We start from the raw sequence: 13,394 nt of genomic DNA, 5'->3' as shown, positions 1-13,394 counted from the left end.
ACATTACTTATTACAGAACTCTAGTAAGTAATAAATTAATAAATCTTTTTTAATCATAAAAAACGTATTTAGTCACAAAAATAAACTTAGTACATATGCATGAAAATACTGCATACTGAAGACAAAACTTACGTATCCTGTGTTTTATGCATTTTAGATATGCTACGCATACTTATAGTATCATCCTAAAACGCTTTATGTACATACATATAATTCAAAAATCGTCTTAAAACAAAACATTTCATAAAATGTAGTGTGCGCAGAATATCAATGCATACTAATTGACCCAATACGTAGCATACTACTACAGACTAAGAATTATTCTTTAAAATGTCCTCTAAACGTTCTGCTTCTCCTAAGGCATCTGACAAAGAGCCTAAGCATCAGAGGCCCTTACAGTTGATGAGAGCTGAGGAGAAAATAGATATAATTGTCAGGTTAACAGAGGGCAGAAGTCATGGAGAAGTAGCAGCCCATTACCACATGACTGAAAGTGCAGTCGAATGCACTGAGAACGAATATGAGCTGGGCAAAATACAATCAACTGACCAGGCTTTTGAAGAATTTTGTGGTCTGTACAAATTGATCAGAAAAGTCAGCCAGATACAGACAATGGTATAGTCATGTGATAAGAATGAAGAAAGGGCCACAAATTTCATCAATACCATTAATGAAATCGTGAAGCCCTATCATGCCTTGTTTGTGCAAATGTACAATTACCTCAAGAAGGTAAGCCCCTGACGAAGTGCCTCCTGAAGAAGGTGAAGAAGAGGCACCCTCAGAAGTGCCTCCTGAAGAAGGTGAAGAAGAGGGACCCTCAGAGGATCTGTAACTCCTCTAATTTGCTGTGGAGTCTATCTTCATCACCATTCATCAGGCTGCACGGCTACATCATCATCATCATCTATAATCAACATTCATCACCAGTAAGTGCTGTATGATTTAATATTATTATTATTATTATTATATTTAATGTCACATATTATACAGTAGAAAAAACTTGGAAATACAGAATACTGCTGTACGAAAAAATTTGCATCCATGAAAAGCGGGGACCCGCAAATAATTTTATAGAGACATTCCACAAAGAATTCCCCAAATGAGCGAATCCTCCTGCGAATAATTTTTAGATAGGTTATAAAGAACAATCTGTGAATGACTGAATCCTCGAATCCTGAGAAGGTGAATACAGGGAGCCACTGTATTGTTAATATAAACACCATGGAGTGGCCCATCACTGGATCCTGAACCTCTTGTATAGCCAAAAATCCAGAATATTGATGTGGTGTCTGAAGTTCCGGTTCCAAACACCTGAAATCAGCAACTTTTCCACGTGTGCGCCCTATCCAGAAGCATTTTGGGATTGGGAGTGCCTAATGGCACCACTATTACAAGGTTCTTGTCATCTAACCACGGAAAAAATGGGAGTCCCTTGTTGGAGACCAAAACTCCTTCATTCTCCACTGAACAGAACAAAGGTGTAGCTGCTCTTACTATTGCTTCTGAATTTGCTGATATGCAAGTCTCAAGGGTAGGCTCTTGCTGCTGCCATATCTATCAGCATGTCCAGATACCAGATACTTTACCCTCTACTTGGATGTGAGATCAGACTTCTCGAAATTGATCACTATACCCAGGTCCTGATTTTGAGAAGTCACTCTATGTCCAGGAGCAATTATGACCAAGAGCTTGACAGGACTAGCCAATCATAGAGATACCTCAGAAGATGTATCCTGTGTGAAATGGCCGAAGCTGAGACAAGGATGAACACTCAGGTGAACACCTGGGGAGCAGTTCAGAACCTGAAACAAAGTATTCTGAACTGGAAGACCGTAACCTCGAAGGTTAAGCAGAGGTACTTGCAAGAGGACTGGTAGATGGGTATTGAAAATATGCATACTTGAGGTCTAGGCCTAGAGACAGCATACAATAAATTCCAAGAGTAGTGATGTTTTAGTGTTTGAGGAAGAGGAAAGTCCCAGAAAAGTGGATTAGGCTGGTCGAGACGATACATAAAGGATGAGCACAAAAGTAATAACAGTGGTTGGAGAAACAGAAAACTTTGAAGTTAGTGTTGGATTACACCAGGGGTCATTATTAAGTTCATTTTTGTTTGTGCTGGTCATGGATGTGTTGAGTGAAGAGATCAGGAATGAAGAACTGTGAGAGATGGTGTATGCCGATGAACTGGTGATTACTTTTGAAAATGAGGAGGGCCTACAGAGAAGGGTTGGAGAGTGGCAGGAGTCTTTAGAGAGGGGTGGCTTAAAGGTGAATGTGAATAAAACAGAGGTTTTGGTGAGCAGTAGGGAAGATGGAGGCAGAGTATTAATAAAAGAAAGAAGAGGCTTGATTATAAAACAGGTGGAAATGTTTAAATATTTAGGATCTACGTCAAGCCAAGAGGGAGGATGTGAGGCTGAAGTTGATAGTAAGATAAAAGCTGCATTGGGGAAGTGGAGAGAGGTAGCTGGAGTAGTATGTGATAAGAAAATGCCAATCAAGCTAAAAGTCAAGATCTACAGCACAGTGATAAGACCAGAGTTAATGCATGGATCGGAAACATGGGCTCTAAGAAGAAAAGAGGAAGTAAAGCTTGAGAGAACAGAGATGAGAATGCTGAGGTGGATTATGGCAATATCGCTGCTTGAGAGATTGAAAAATGTTGAAATAAGAAGGGCAGGCTTAGAAAGATAACAGAGGTGATAAGAGCATCACAGTTAAGATGTACAGGTATGTGCTGAGGATGGAGAGTCAGACTTCTGGGCCTTTTCGAAAGGAGTGAGGCATCATAACTCATCTGAAAAAGCTGGGAAGAATATTTTGAGTTGGAGGCATTAATGCAAAGTTCTGGGAAGGGTTTGCATTATTGCTAGTCTCCCTCCTCCCCTTGCTAGAGGAAGGAGCGTGCTTGCTTCTATGATTCCAATAAGAAAAATAGACAGGAAACTCTATGTGCATGCTTTCTGCATCAAATGCCCGATAAGCAAGTGTAAGTTTGAGTCCTATCCTCAACCCGAAGGAAAAGGCGTGGAAGAACAAGGAAGAGAAGGTGGAGAGGCCAATCACTCTCGCATCCTTCTTACCTCTGGAACTGCACACCATAGGTGAGATGCTACTTGTCCTCTTGAAGGAGCCGTGTAAGCAAACACAATCTGTGAGCATCCACCAGAAATAAATATGGTCACAATGAGACCACATCTATCTTGTGGTCCGACATATTCTATGGAGTGATGAAATGTACCCAGCCACTGACACTGCTCTCTCTCTGATAGAGCAAACATTGCAGAGAAGTTTCTCAGGATCTCGTAAGACTCAGAGGAAGGTTTGTCATTAGACACTCCTGCATTGAAAGTAAGCAGTGAATAAAGGTATCGACATTCAATGAAAGGTGTCGAACTTTTGAAGTTACAGCAACACACCAATACACCAATAGGACAAAATAATAACTAATCTAGATCAATCAATACAAAGTCCAAGGCGCAGGAGATCATGAAGTTTCGGATTCGTCAACAGATGGCGAATGATTGCACATCTGAAACGGAGCCACGACATAACACCCACCTTTTGAAGGGTGATGTTGAGAACGAACCATGCAAATTGTTTATCTTGTTTGCCAACAATGTTGAGAGACGAGATATGATTCACACGAAGAATGTGCACATTAGACGAGAGTCAAATGCCTTCTAGAGACCAAGGTCCCTGTGATGGCGAGACAGACAAGTTTCTCATCAGTAGTTGAATCTCAACCAAGGAGAAACAATACTACTTAGTGAATAACTAAGGTGAATGTAGACCTACGTCTACACAGTTGAATGAGAGAGAAGTGAAATCTCACGATTCTGAAAATAGCAGTAGTCCTGTCAATGACACCAACGAGTGAAGATGGCTCTAATGCAGCTCTAATCCCAGGTGTTTTACAGAGGACTGAAAAAGTTATTCCGCTATTTCGTTGCTGCTTGGCGAGAAAGTTGGTGCTTACAATGAAGGGAGAAATTCTTTAAGTAATGAAAATACAGGGAATGTACTGCCTGAAGAACTGCTTCCTGTGGGTTGGATCAGGAAGAAATTTTCTATCCTTGATATAGGAGAAACAATACTAAGATGAACAGAATCTTGGAGAGAAGGCAGTACTCTGCCACCCTGTTGACTCCTTATATACTGAGTTGCCTGGTAGTGCATTTCATGTTGGAATGCGTTCGGCTTAGAAAAATCGAGCACAAAAAAAAAAAAATACAGTCGAGCATCTGCACTTTAACCAAAATGGGAGGAAAAGAAACTGTCTTCTTCGGTGACAATACAAATGCTGTGGTGTTGTTGGCAAACAATACCACTAGTCATCTCAAAATCAAGACCAGAAACTCTTGGGAGGCCCGAAAGGCTGTCCTGAGTTTTGGTTTAATTAAGAGAAGGTACTATTGTCTTGGTCACATACCAGAAGAATTAACTTCCAGATATGCATCTATTACTCGGATGATGCAAATGATAATTAACGCATGTCGTGAGGGGACTATACTAGTATATTTGTAGGTTTCTGTAAATCATGCTCCAGCCTAATTCTTCTTCATTTGAGATGCAAGAATAAGGTCTGGAAGCAGACCTTCATTCTTTAGCGAAGAGAGTGAAGGTGAACTTGTGCAGAAGGGAGACCTCTACTGTGATATAGGACACCAAAGACAACTAGTTCAAGTGGAACTGGTTGTTCCCATAAACAGTAGCACTGGAAAGGCGTTCAAACTTCTTTACATGACCTCCGAACCACGTCAAGAGTGCACTTCTATCACCAGAAATACACATCTCTCACACCTCAATGGAATGCCCGAGAATTGAACCCGCGGCCAACGAGGTGGCATGCCAACACCATACTGACCACGCCACTGAGGCGCTTCAGAAGACTTAGGGACTTCTGTTGTACTGTGGAGTAAACAGAAAGATGATAATGAGTCTAATGAGATATTCAATTAGCAGTTAACCCTCGACAGCAGAGAAACAATACTAAGACGAACAATATCTCTGTGAGAAGGCAGTACTTTGCCCCCTCACTTGACTCTGTACGCTGAGATGCTTGGTAGTAGATTCCAGCTTAGAATGTGTTTGGCTTATAGAGCTATTGAGTGCATTACAGATACACTCGAGCAGCTTCATGTTATGGATAGGGTGATGTGTTAGTTACATTTGACAATGTCTTCAAGGGTTGCATGAGAGAGAGAGAGAGAGAGAGAGAGAGAGAGAGAGAGAGAGAGAGAGAGAGAGAGAGAGCATCATTGTGTTTGATGTGTTGTGTTCATGTTTGGTGTTGCTGTATGGTAGTGTGTAAGTGCAGATGTGTTTTTCTGACAAGTATGAGTGAGCGAGCTGAAAAGAGAGAGAGTTTGCTTGTTGGGCGATCGTTTTGGGGTTGTCTGCTGGCGTGGTTGCGGGGCAGTCTTGGATCAGTGTTTGTACAGGACAGTCGTCTTTGGCAGCTGTCTTGGATATTGTTAATGGTCAGTTGTGTTGTGTTTCTGGATTGAATTGTTGTTTGATTTGCTATTGATATCGTATGCTTAGAGTTGTTGTGCCTGTGTTGTTGAATTTGTTGTGCTTGTGTGTTGGAAGGTTGTTGAGCTTGTGAGTTTCAGTTGAGTTGTTCTAGTTGTGAGTTGTTGAGTGTGGTTGTTGGTGAGCTGTTGAGATTTCTTGGTGTTGTTTGTGAGCAGTTGTATATGGACTTGTAAGGTTGTTGTTTTGATGCTGTTGGTGTTTTTCTGCAAAGTGATTTATTGTGTTTTGAATTGTTGTATGGCTGTAGTACTTGGTTGGTTGTTTTGTGTTGTGATTCTCGGCGGTAGTTGTGTCTCGACGACCTTATCCAGAGGACAGCACAGCTTCTGCCTTGAAGACAGTCATAAATGGTAAGTACAAGAGTGTGAAATTGTTGTTTGCAGTTTTCATTGAACCAACTGTCCTGCACTTTAAAGTAACGTAAAGGAGAAAGTGTGGCCAAGAGTAATTTTGGCAGCCGGATTGTTTAAAGTAAATGGGGGCGGGCGGGGGCTTGCTCACTTTTGTTTTTTTTAGCTTGTGATTCAGCCACTCCTGTGGTGTTGTTGCTAAAACAATTCCACTGGTTGTCTGAAAACCAAAACCAGAAACTCTAGGGAGGCATAAAAGGTTTCCTTAAGTTTCAGGTTAATTAAGGGATTTTGACGGAGAAAAATCTATTCCTGGGCGAGAGACATGTGCCGCCCAGTGAACCCACCCATTTCTTTCCTCACCCGAAATTGGCCCAAGCTTGGCTGCTATGAGAAATGAGCAGGATCGCGTGGGTGGAAGTAGTAGTAGCAGGGAGTAGTGGGATGTAGAACGGCACCTCGTAGTAACGGGGGATTTTGTGAGAGGAGATCTAATTGGTATGAAACCTCTGACAGTGGTTTTTCACTCCCCAGTTACTATACCAACACCCTATATGGGTGAGCGAGCTGGGTTCATTCCTAGCATTCCAATGCAACTTTTTCTCTGGTAATATATAGCAGTTATATACCTCCGAAATGATGCTATAAGGAGCATTTCACGGAGCGGCACAGGTTGAGCGCAGAAAAGAGAATGTACGCACATTCATAGGCTCCTGCTGATCAAGCACTAGCCTATTTCTTCCTCACTTCAAAAGAGCAAAAAATAAGAGTGAAGGTGAAGCTGTCCTGAAGCAATAACAGGACACTGAAGAAGACTCGTTCATGCCTAACTGATTGTTCCCGAAACGGTAACACTGGAGAGGCGGAGTTCAAAACTTCTTAGTGCTATCCACTCTGAATAGATTGAGTGTACATCTGATGACATTCTAAGACCAAACCAGGAACACAGACTCTCGTATCCAAACTCTGGGGAGTAGACTCTGTAGCGTTCCTCTTATTCCCTTGTCCATCCTGATGTAACCCAGGAAGTTAAGGGAAAAAGGGAGAAGGATTGACTTCTCGCCGGCTCTTCTGTCAGAACTAGCAGGAGGGGGTGATAGCGCATGTGATCATCAAATTACAGTGATGATAGCGATACACAGACATAGAAAACTAATTTGCCTCTGCAAAATACGCTTCCAGAAGCAGAGGTTCTCACACACCAAATGGAGGATCCACTTCTACCAACTGGTTTGTTCGCTTGAATGTGAGTGAGTATTGAGTAGAGATGAATGCGCCAAAATTTGACAAGAACTTGCGATATTTTGCCAAGCATCTGTCTTCTCTGGGATCAAAACCTCACAAAGAGGACCATACAGAGAACGTGCTCTCTGACTCTTGTAATGCCCTGTCTTAAAAGACAGACATCTAAAGAACTTGTAAGACACTAATGCTAGTGATTACAAGCAGGGGAGTCACTGAATGACTCACACCCCTCTCCTGTCCCACGCCAAAATTGGGATGGTGAGTTGTCTCTCCGGCACTAAATTTGGATGTACAATCCCCCATAGAGATTTATACATTTGGAGTGTCTCGTGAACGAGCTCGCTCCAATGTAGTATACTAGCTCTAGAGAAGGAATCTCCAGACCTAGTGGTAGAAGAACGAACTGAAGTTTGTCTTCTATAGTTTTCTGAAACACTATACCCAGGGGTAAGTGTAACTGGTCCTAGCCCCAAAAGATTAGGATAGCCTAAAGGAGATCCAATAGCTCCTCTATGAAAGGAGGCAGGCCTTTCGAAGTCCCACTTGTGGAGCTTCTTAAAGGTGGAGAGTATACTTTCTTCTTCTTAGAACAATCAAGTCTAGGAGAAGAAAGGGAGGAGGCAATAAAAGACGAGACAGACGAGGATGAAGATGACGACCCCTTCCTGGGGTACTTGATTGTCTGACGAGACGACACCAGGACTGTATGAAGACTGCAACACGGGATGGTCTGTCAACAGCTCTGGATACTGACGCGTCAATAGAAGCATGAGCACTCAGAATGACTTGTAAAGAAGCATCCGACACAGCGCCTGTCCAGAGGTGAACCTCTTGACAGGTGACGGGAATACAAGCTGAAGCCTGCACTCCCGCTGCTCCTGAAACACAAGCCCAGGGGCAAGTGAATCAGTTCCTGAACCCGATGGTTGGGAAGAGCCAATGAAAGATCCCATTACCTCCTCAGGAGGAGGGAGCCCCTTAGAAATCCTGCAGGAGGACTTCTTAGGGAAGGAGAAGCATCCTTCCTCTTCTTGGCCAGAGAAGGTAGGTCCAGATTCCAGGCTCCTTGAGCTTCAGAAAAGGAAGGGAAAGGCAACGGAGAAGATGTTCTTCAGTGGAACTTCTTCTACAGGATGAAGAACAGACATTATCAGAAGTAGAGTCAATAATCACAAGGCAGCTGGTGTAGATGCTGTCCAGTGATAAATCTTCAAGAAAACAGCAGCATTTTAATATGATTCACAGCAGGAGAACACTACACACACTCGAGGGCCAGTTTCAGAGCATGCTATCATGTCACAGGTACAATCTCAAGGTTTAGGATAACCAAAACAAAGAGATAGTCATCCATCTACTGCTGTGATTTACTATCGCACACTGTCAGCCTGAAGTAAAAAAGAAAACATGATTAATAAAGAATGATACTCCTCTCATACCAAAGGGCATTGCCCTCCGAAACGAGAGGAGATCCCCAATCATCAACACCATACACACCACCCCCTCTTCCTTGCCCGACAAGTAAAAGAAGAGGGCAAAGGAGAAGGAAGAATACCGGGAGAGAAAAAAACTATGGTCAAACTTCTGAAGTTTCCCCCAGTAAATCCTCCTGGAGCGTAAGCAGGAATCTCAAATTCAATACTAAATATATACTGCTGTGCCCTTACTATTAGAGGGTGAAAAAAAGTGTAAGGATGGATATATACCCCCTTGTTGCTGATCCCTTTATACATGAAGGGGACAGGCAGCTTGCAAGGCTATCACACAAAGTGGGTCTGCATATCAACAGTATTAATATCAAACATAGTATATATTGAAAACATATCAAAACAATAACAGAAAGATACCACCAGGAAAATCAATTAATGGCAGTTGAGCAAGATCTCACGAAAACACGTCTTCATCTGAAGATGGCCAAAAACAAAATTGGAATGTTTAGATCTGGGCAGGCAGGTCTCCCTGCCTACCAGACAGTAGTTTCTGCCTAACCACGTTCTTCAAGAATTTTATCAGCCGTGTGCCAGCTTTGCTGTAAGTAATTCCTATTGCAAAGAACATCAAGTTTGTGTATTGTGTCGGAACAAATGTCAGTCAGTGCATCATGAATAACTAACAGACTGGGTTTTGAACAATGCATTTGTGTCATCAAGTGACTAAAGGTTCTATATAGCTTACATTAACTACTACATATAATTCATGGACATTCTCTCTTACTGCAATGACTTCACTTTTATATCACTTACCTAGAATGTTACTGAGGAAAATTTACAGGATACTGAAGAAAATTTACAGGATACTGTTCCGCAGCAGATCATCAGTGATCATCCGTAACAGTAGTACAGGTTATCTGTGACAAAGAGATGTGATCTCCATTAGCGCACAGAAGTTTTCTATACACAATTCAGTACCAATGAGATTGTACACTGAGCACTTAGAGCTTCAATGCAAATGTAAGACTAATGCAGTGCAAAACATGTGTAAAAAAATGTAATTCGTCCCATTCGTGTCCATGTGGGTAATTCCACATTAATATGAACTGAAAATATGTCATTTTAAAATATGCTACTTTCACTTAAACATTTCAAAATGAAAATGTATTGCAGAACTAATCTAAAGCTTCATTTGCAATGTTTTACATATAGTACGCCACTTTAAAAAAAGTACAATAATTCTGCAATGTGATGTACATAAATCTATGGAGAGATATAATACCATTCTATGTTTAGTTCCAATGAACTACAAAACTAAAACTTGTTTATTCATAACACTTATCATTTAGTTGTTTAACCAGACCATTTGTTCAAAATATCTGACCATCATTGGGCTGGGTAAGAAAACACAACTTGTTGAGCAGCCACCACACGTCCAAGGAAAAAAGGTTCCAAGGATTTGTGGGCAATACCTGAATGTAGATGGACATAAATGTGGTCCGATGAGACCAAATTTCTGTATCCAAACCAACAGATTCCTCTGGAATGTGAGGGATGGACTAAGCCACTGGTTTTATGATCTCTCATGAGGAGCATAGAGGTGACATTGTTGCCAGCTGCAGAGAACCTCCTCCCGATTGTCTTACAAAACCAGTAGAAAGATGTGTCCTTAGACACTTCTTCCTTGTGCGAGTCAATAGTACTAGTGAAAAGTCATCGTGATATTGAAGAAGATCCATGCAAATCATGTATCTTCTTTGCCAATGCTGTTGCAGGACGAGATGTCGTCTTGGAAGACAGGTACTCTAAACAAGTCAAATGCCAACAAGAGACCTGGGGTCCCTGTAATGGCAAGACGGAGAGAAGTTTCTCATCAGCAGTTGAATCTCGACTGAGGAGAAACATTACTACTTTCAGGTGAAAGACTAGGACGAATGTAGACCTACATCTTTCAGAAGCGAATAGGAGAGAAGCAACTCTGGCAGCTCTGACCAAAGAAAAAGACCCACCAACGACACCAACCAGTGAAGATGGCTCCAATCCCTGGGATTTAACAGAGAACTGAAAGAATTATCCAGCTATTTCTGTTCCTGCTCAACGAGAAAGCCTAGATATGCTTGCAAGGGAAACTGGATAGTCTTTAGTCGTGAAGACACAGAGAATGTACTGCCTAAGGAACCCCTCCTGTGCTGACACCGAAGAATGGGTCAGTACCTAGGAAGCAGAGCTACAGGTTGGGTGAAAGGCAAAGTCTTCCGTCGTTCATTTTTAATTTGGGGTGAACAATGTCTACTGAACACCTTGCAAATTAGAGAAATACGGAGAGAAGACGAAAACTGGCAAGTTTGTCCCCAAAAAGTCATCCTGAGTCATTGCAGTGGTCCATGGGTCAGGTGCAATGAAGCAGAAGACCCACAGACTTCTGTTGTACCAGGCAGTGAACAGAAGGATGACGGGGAGTCTTCCAAGACAGATCTCTGTCTGATGATTTTTGCAAGAGAGTGTGCGGAGCATGAGACAGGAACCCTAAATGAGAGTCAAATATTACCCAGACACCTGGGGTAGTTCCCTGTGATGGTAAGACAGAGAAATTTCTCATTAGTACTTAAATCTCGACTGAGGAGAAACAATACTATGACGAGCAATCTCCCAGTGAAAGATTAAGGAAAGAAGCACTCTGCCCTATCACTCGAATCCAGAGACTGAGTTCCTGCCAATACAATTTATCCAGAAATGTGTTTGGCTGATAGAACAATCAAGTGCACTACAGTTACACTCGAGCACCTGCATGTTAACTGAAACAGGAGAGAAATGAGACTCCTCTTATTTGGTGATAAATGCCACTACTGTGGTGGTGTTGCTCAACAACACCACTGGGTGCCTCAAAACCAAATCCTGAAAATCTTGGGAAGCCCCAAAGGCTACCTTGAATCTCAGGATGTTATACGAAGGTACTTATCATCTGGTAGAAGATCTTAAGACAACAGTCCTACAGGTATGAGCCTATCATACTCGGGCGGTGCATTTGATAACAGAACCATGTCACAAGAATATGCAAGCCAAAAGGTCCTGTTGATCGAGCACCAGGCTAATTTCTTCCTCATCATTCGATAGAGGAAAAAGGATTAAGGACTCGAAGCAGACCTCCAATGAAGAGAGTGAAGGCAAAGTTGTCCCAAGGGGAGGCTTCTACTCTTAGCCGAACTGGCTATTTCCAAAATGAAAACACAGGAGAGGATACAGCACAGAAGTTCGATGGAAGATGGTCAAAACCCAGAAGATAGCAGGTGTTTCTCTTGAAGGAAGGATACCTACTACCTGGTCTCAGCTATGTTGTATTATGAAGCCCAGACTCTACAGACAACCCTTCTCCCAAGCACCAGCAGTAGAACACCTGTTACGAGAGAAAAAGTCTGGCTATTTCCACAATTGTCCTTCAAAGCCTGAGACTTCTTAGGGATCAAGGAGGAGCTGGTACGACCCTAAGGTCCGGCCAAGCAAATACAGAGACCTAAGGGTCTTGGCCATTGCCCGGAGGACAAGGCAGATGCCCTGGCACATTCCTTGCCATTCCTAAGAGTCGAGCACAACTTTGGGACTTACAGAACTAGAGATCTGAATCAGGACAATGTCCCTTTTCTTAGCACCAGAGTTGCCCACAGGTTGCTGGCTGGTGCTGGGTAGGGAAAGAACACCCCTATCCCAACCCTGCCCGGTCTCCAGAAGGCAGAGTCCTCTCTAGGAGTGATTGACTCCGAGAAGACAAAGCCTTCAAGGAATGAAGGATCAAAGATATCATAGGAGACATCATAGGAGACTGCCTGGAGAAAAACCATAGAGGCATCATCCAGGCTCACTGTCTTATGTTGCAAGAGAAGATACCCTTCATGGCAAAGAGAAACAGCGTGAGACCTAAGTCCGGGCAAAGCAGAGACAGGGCAATCTGCAGACAGCACAGGACCTCTTTGAGGTAAAAAAAGAATCGCTACTGTTATGGCAGCAGAGGGGAATAGAGCTTGACTGGGTGTCTCGAAACTCTGAATGAACTCCTCGTTCGGAGGATAGGTATTCTAGTCGAGAACCCTCACAAACAAAGAATGCAGCGCCCCTAAGAAAACCTTGTCTCTCCTGGAAGAGCAAGGGCCTCGAGCAGTGAGGATTATTCACAGGGGAAGCTACGGTCCTATCCCCTGAGATCAAAGTGCAGAAAGATCTCTGGTAATTAAAAATCAAGGATATTTGTATCCCAAAGAAAACACTCCCAAGTTTTCTGGGGTGTGAAAATCCAAATTTTCTCTCCTCGAAAGGAGATTCAACAGGACCCAAGGAAACTTTCCTTGACTACTTGAGTGTATGATGAGACAATCTGAGGATTGATCTTGAGATGACAAACCTTGTAGCCAAATTCCAAAAAAGAGACAAACTCATCAAAATTCTCTATGTCCACCTTACACCTCTCAGAACAACTGAGAGAGTCAAGAGAACAGGTAAGGAGAAAAGGCATTCCTACCTGTCCTGCTAGAAGAACCAGCAAAAGAGGTAGACCATGGGTGATCATCAACCTGTGATGACAACAACATGGGAAGGAGGGTGCTCATGCCATAGCAAAGCACCAACATACAGGAGCAGCCTGGCAGACAATAGCTACAGGAACGTTAGTAACAGCAACAGGAGCAATCATGGTAGCTGGGGCAGGTAGCACAACAAGAGCAGATGAACCACCAGTACAACAAGGCATTGCCACAGCATACAGGAATGCCAAAGTTGAAAATCATAAAGCAAATGAAAATCAGCATGCCAATCCAGCCATCTACTGCTGCACCTATGA

The 13,394-nt window shown here is 42.7% G+C and overlaps 1 pseudogene; it reads right to left on the bottom strand.

Moving 5' to 3' along the window:
- Positions 1 to 13,394, bottom strand: part of LOC135204663 (gastrula zinc finger protein xLCGF3.1-like) — a 55,618-nt pseudogene that overhangs the window by 16,723 nt on the left and 25,501 nt on the right.

This window comes from Macrobrachium nipponense, chromosome 47 (assembly GCF_015104395.2).
Source record: "Macrobrachium nipponense isolate FS-2020 chromosome 47, ASM1510439v2, whole genome shotgun sequence".
In the NCBI taxonomy this organism is placed as follows: Eukaryota; Metazoa; Arthropoda; class Malacostraca; order Decapoda; family Palaemonidae; genus Macrobrachium; species Macrobrachium nipponense.
Note: the sequence above shows the minus strand (reverse complement) of the source record. Positions and strands in the feature narration are given on the sequence as shown.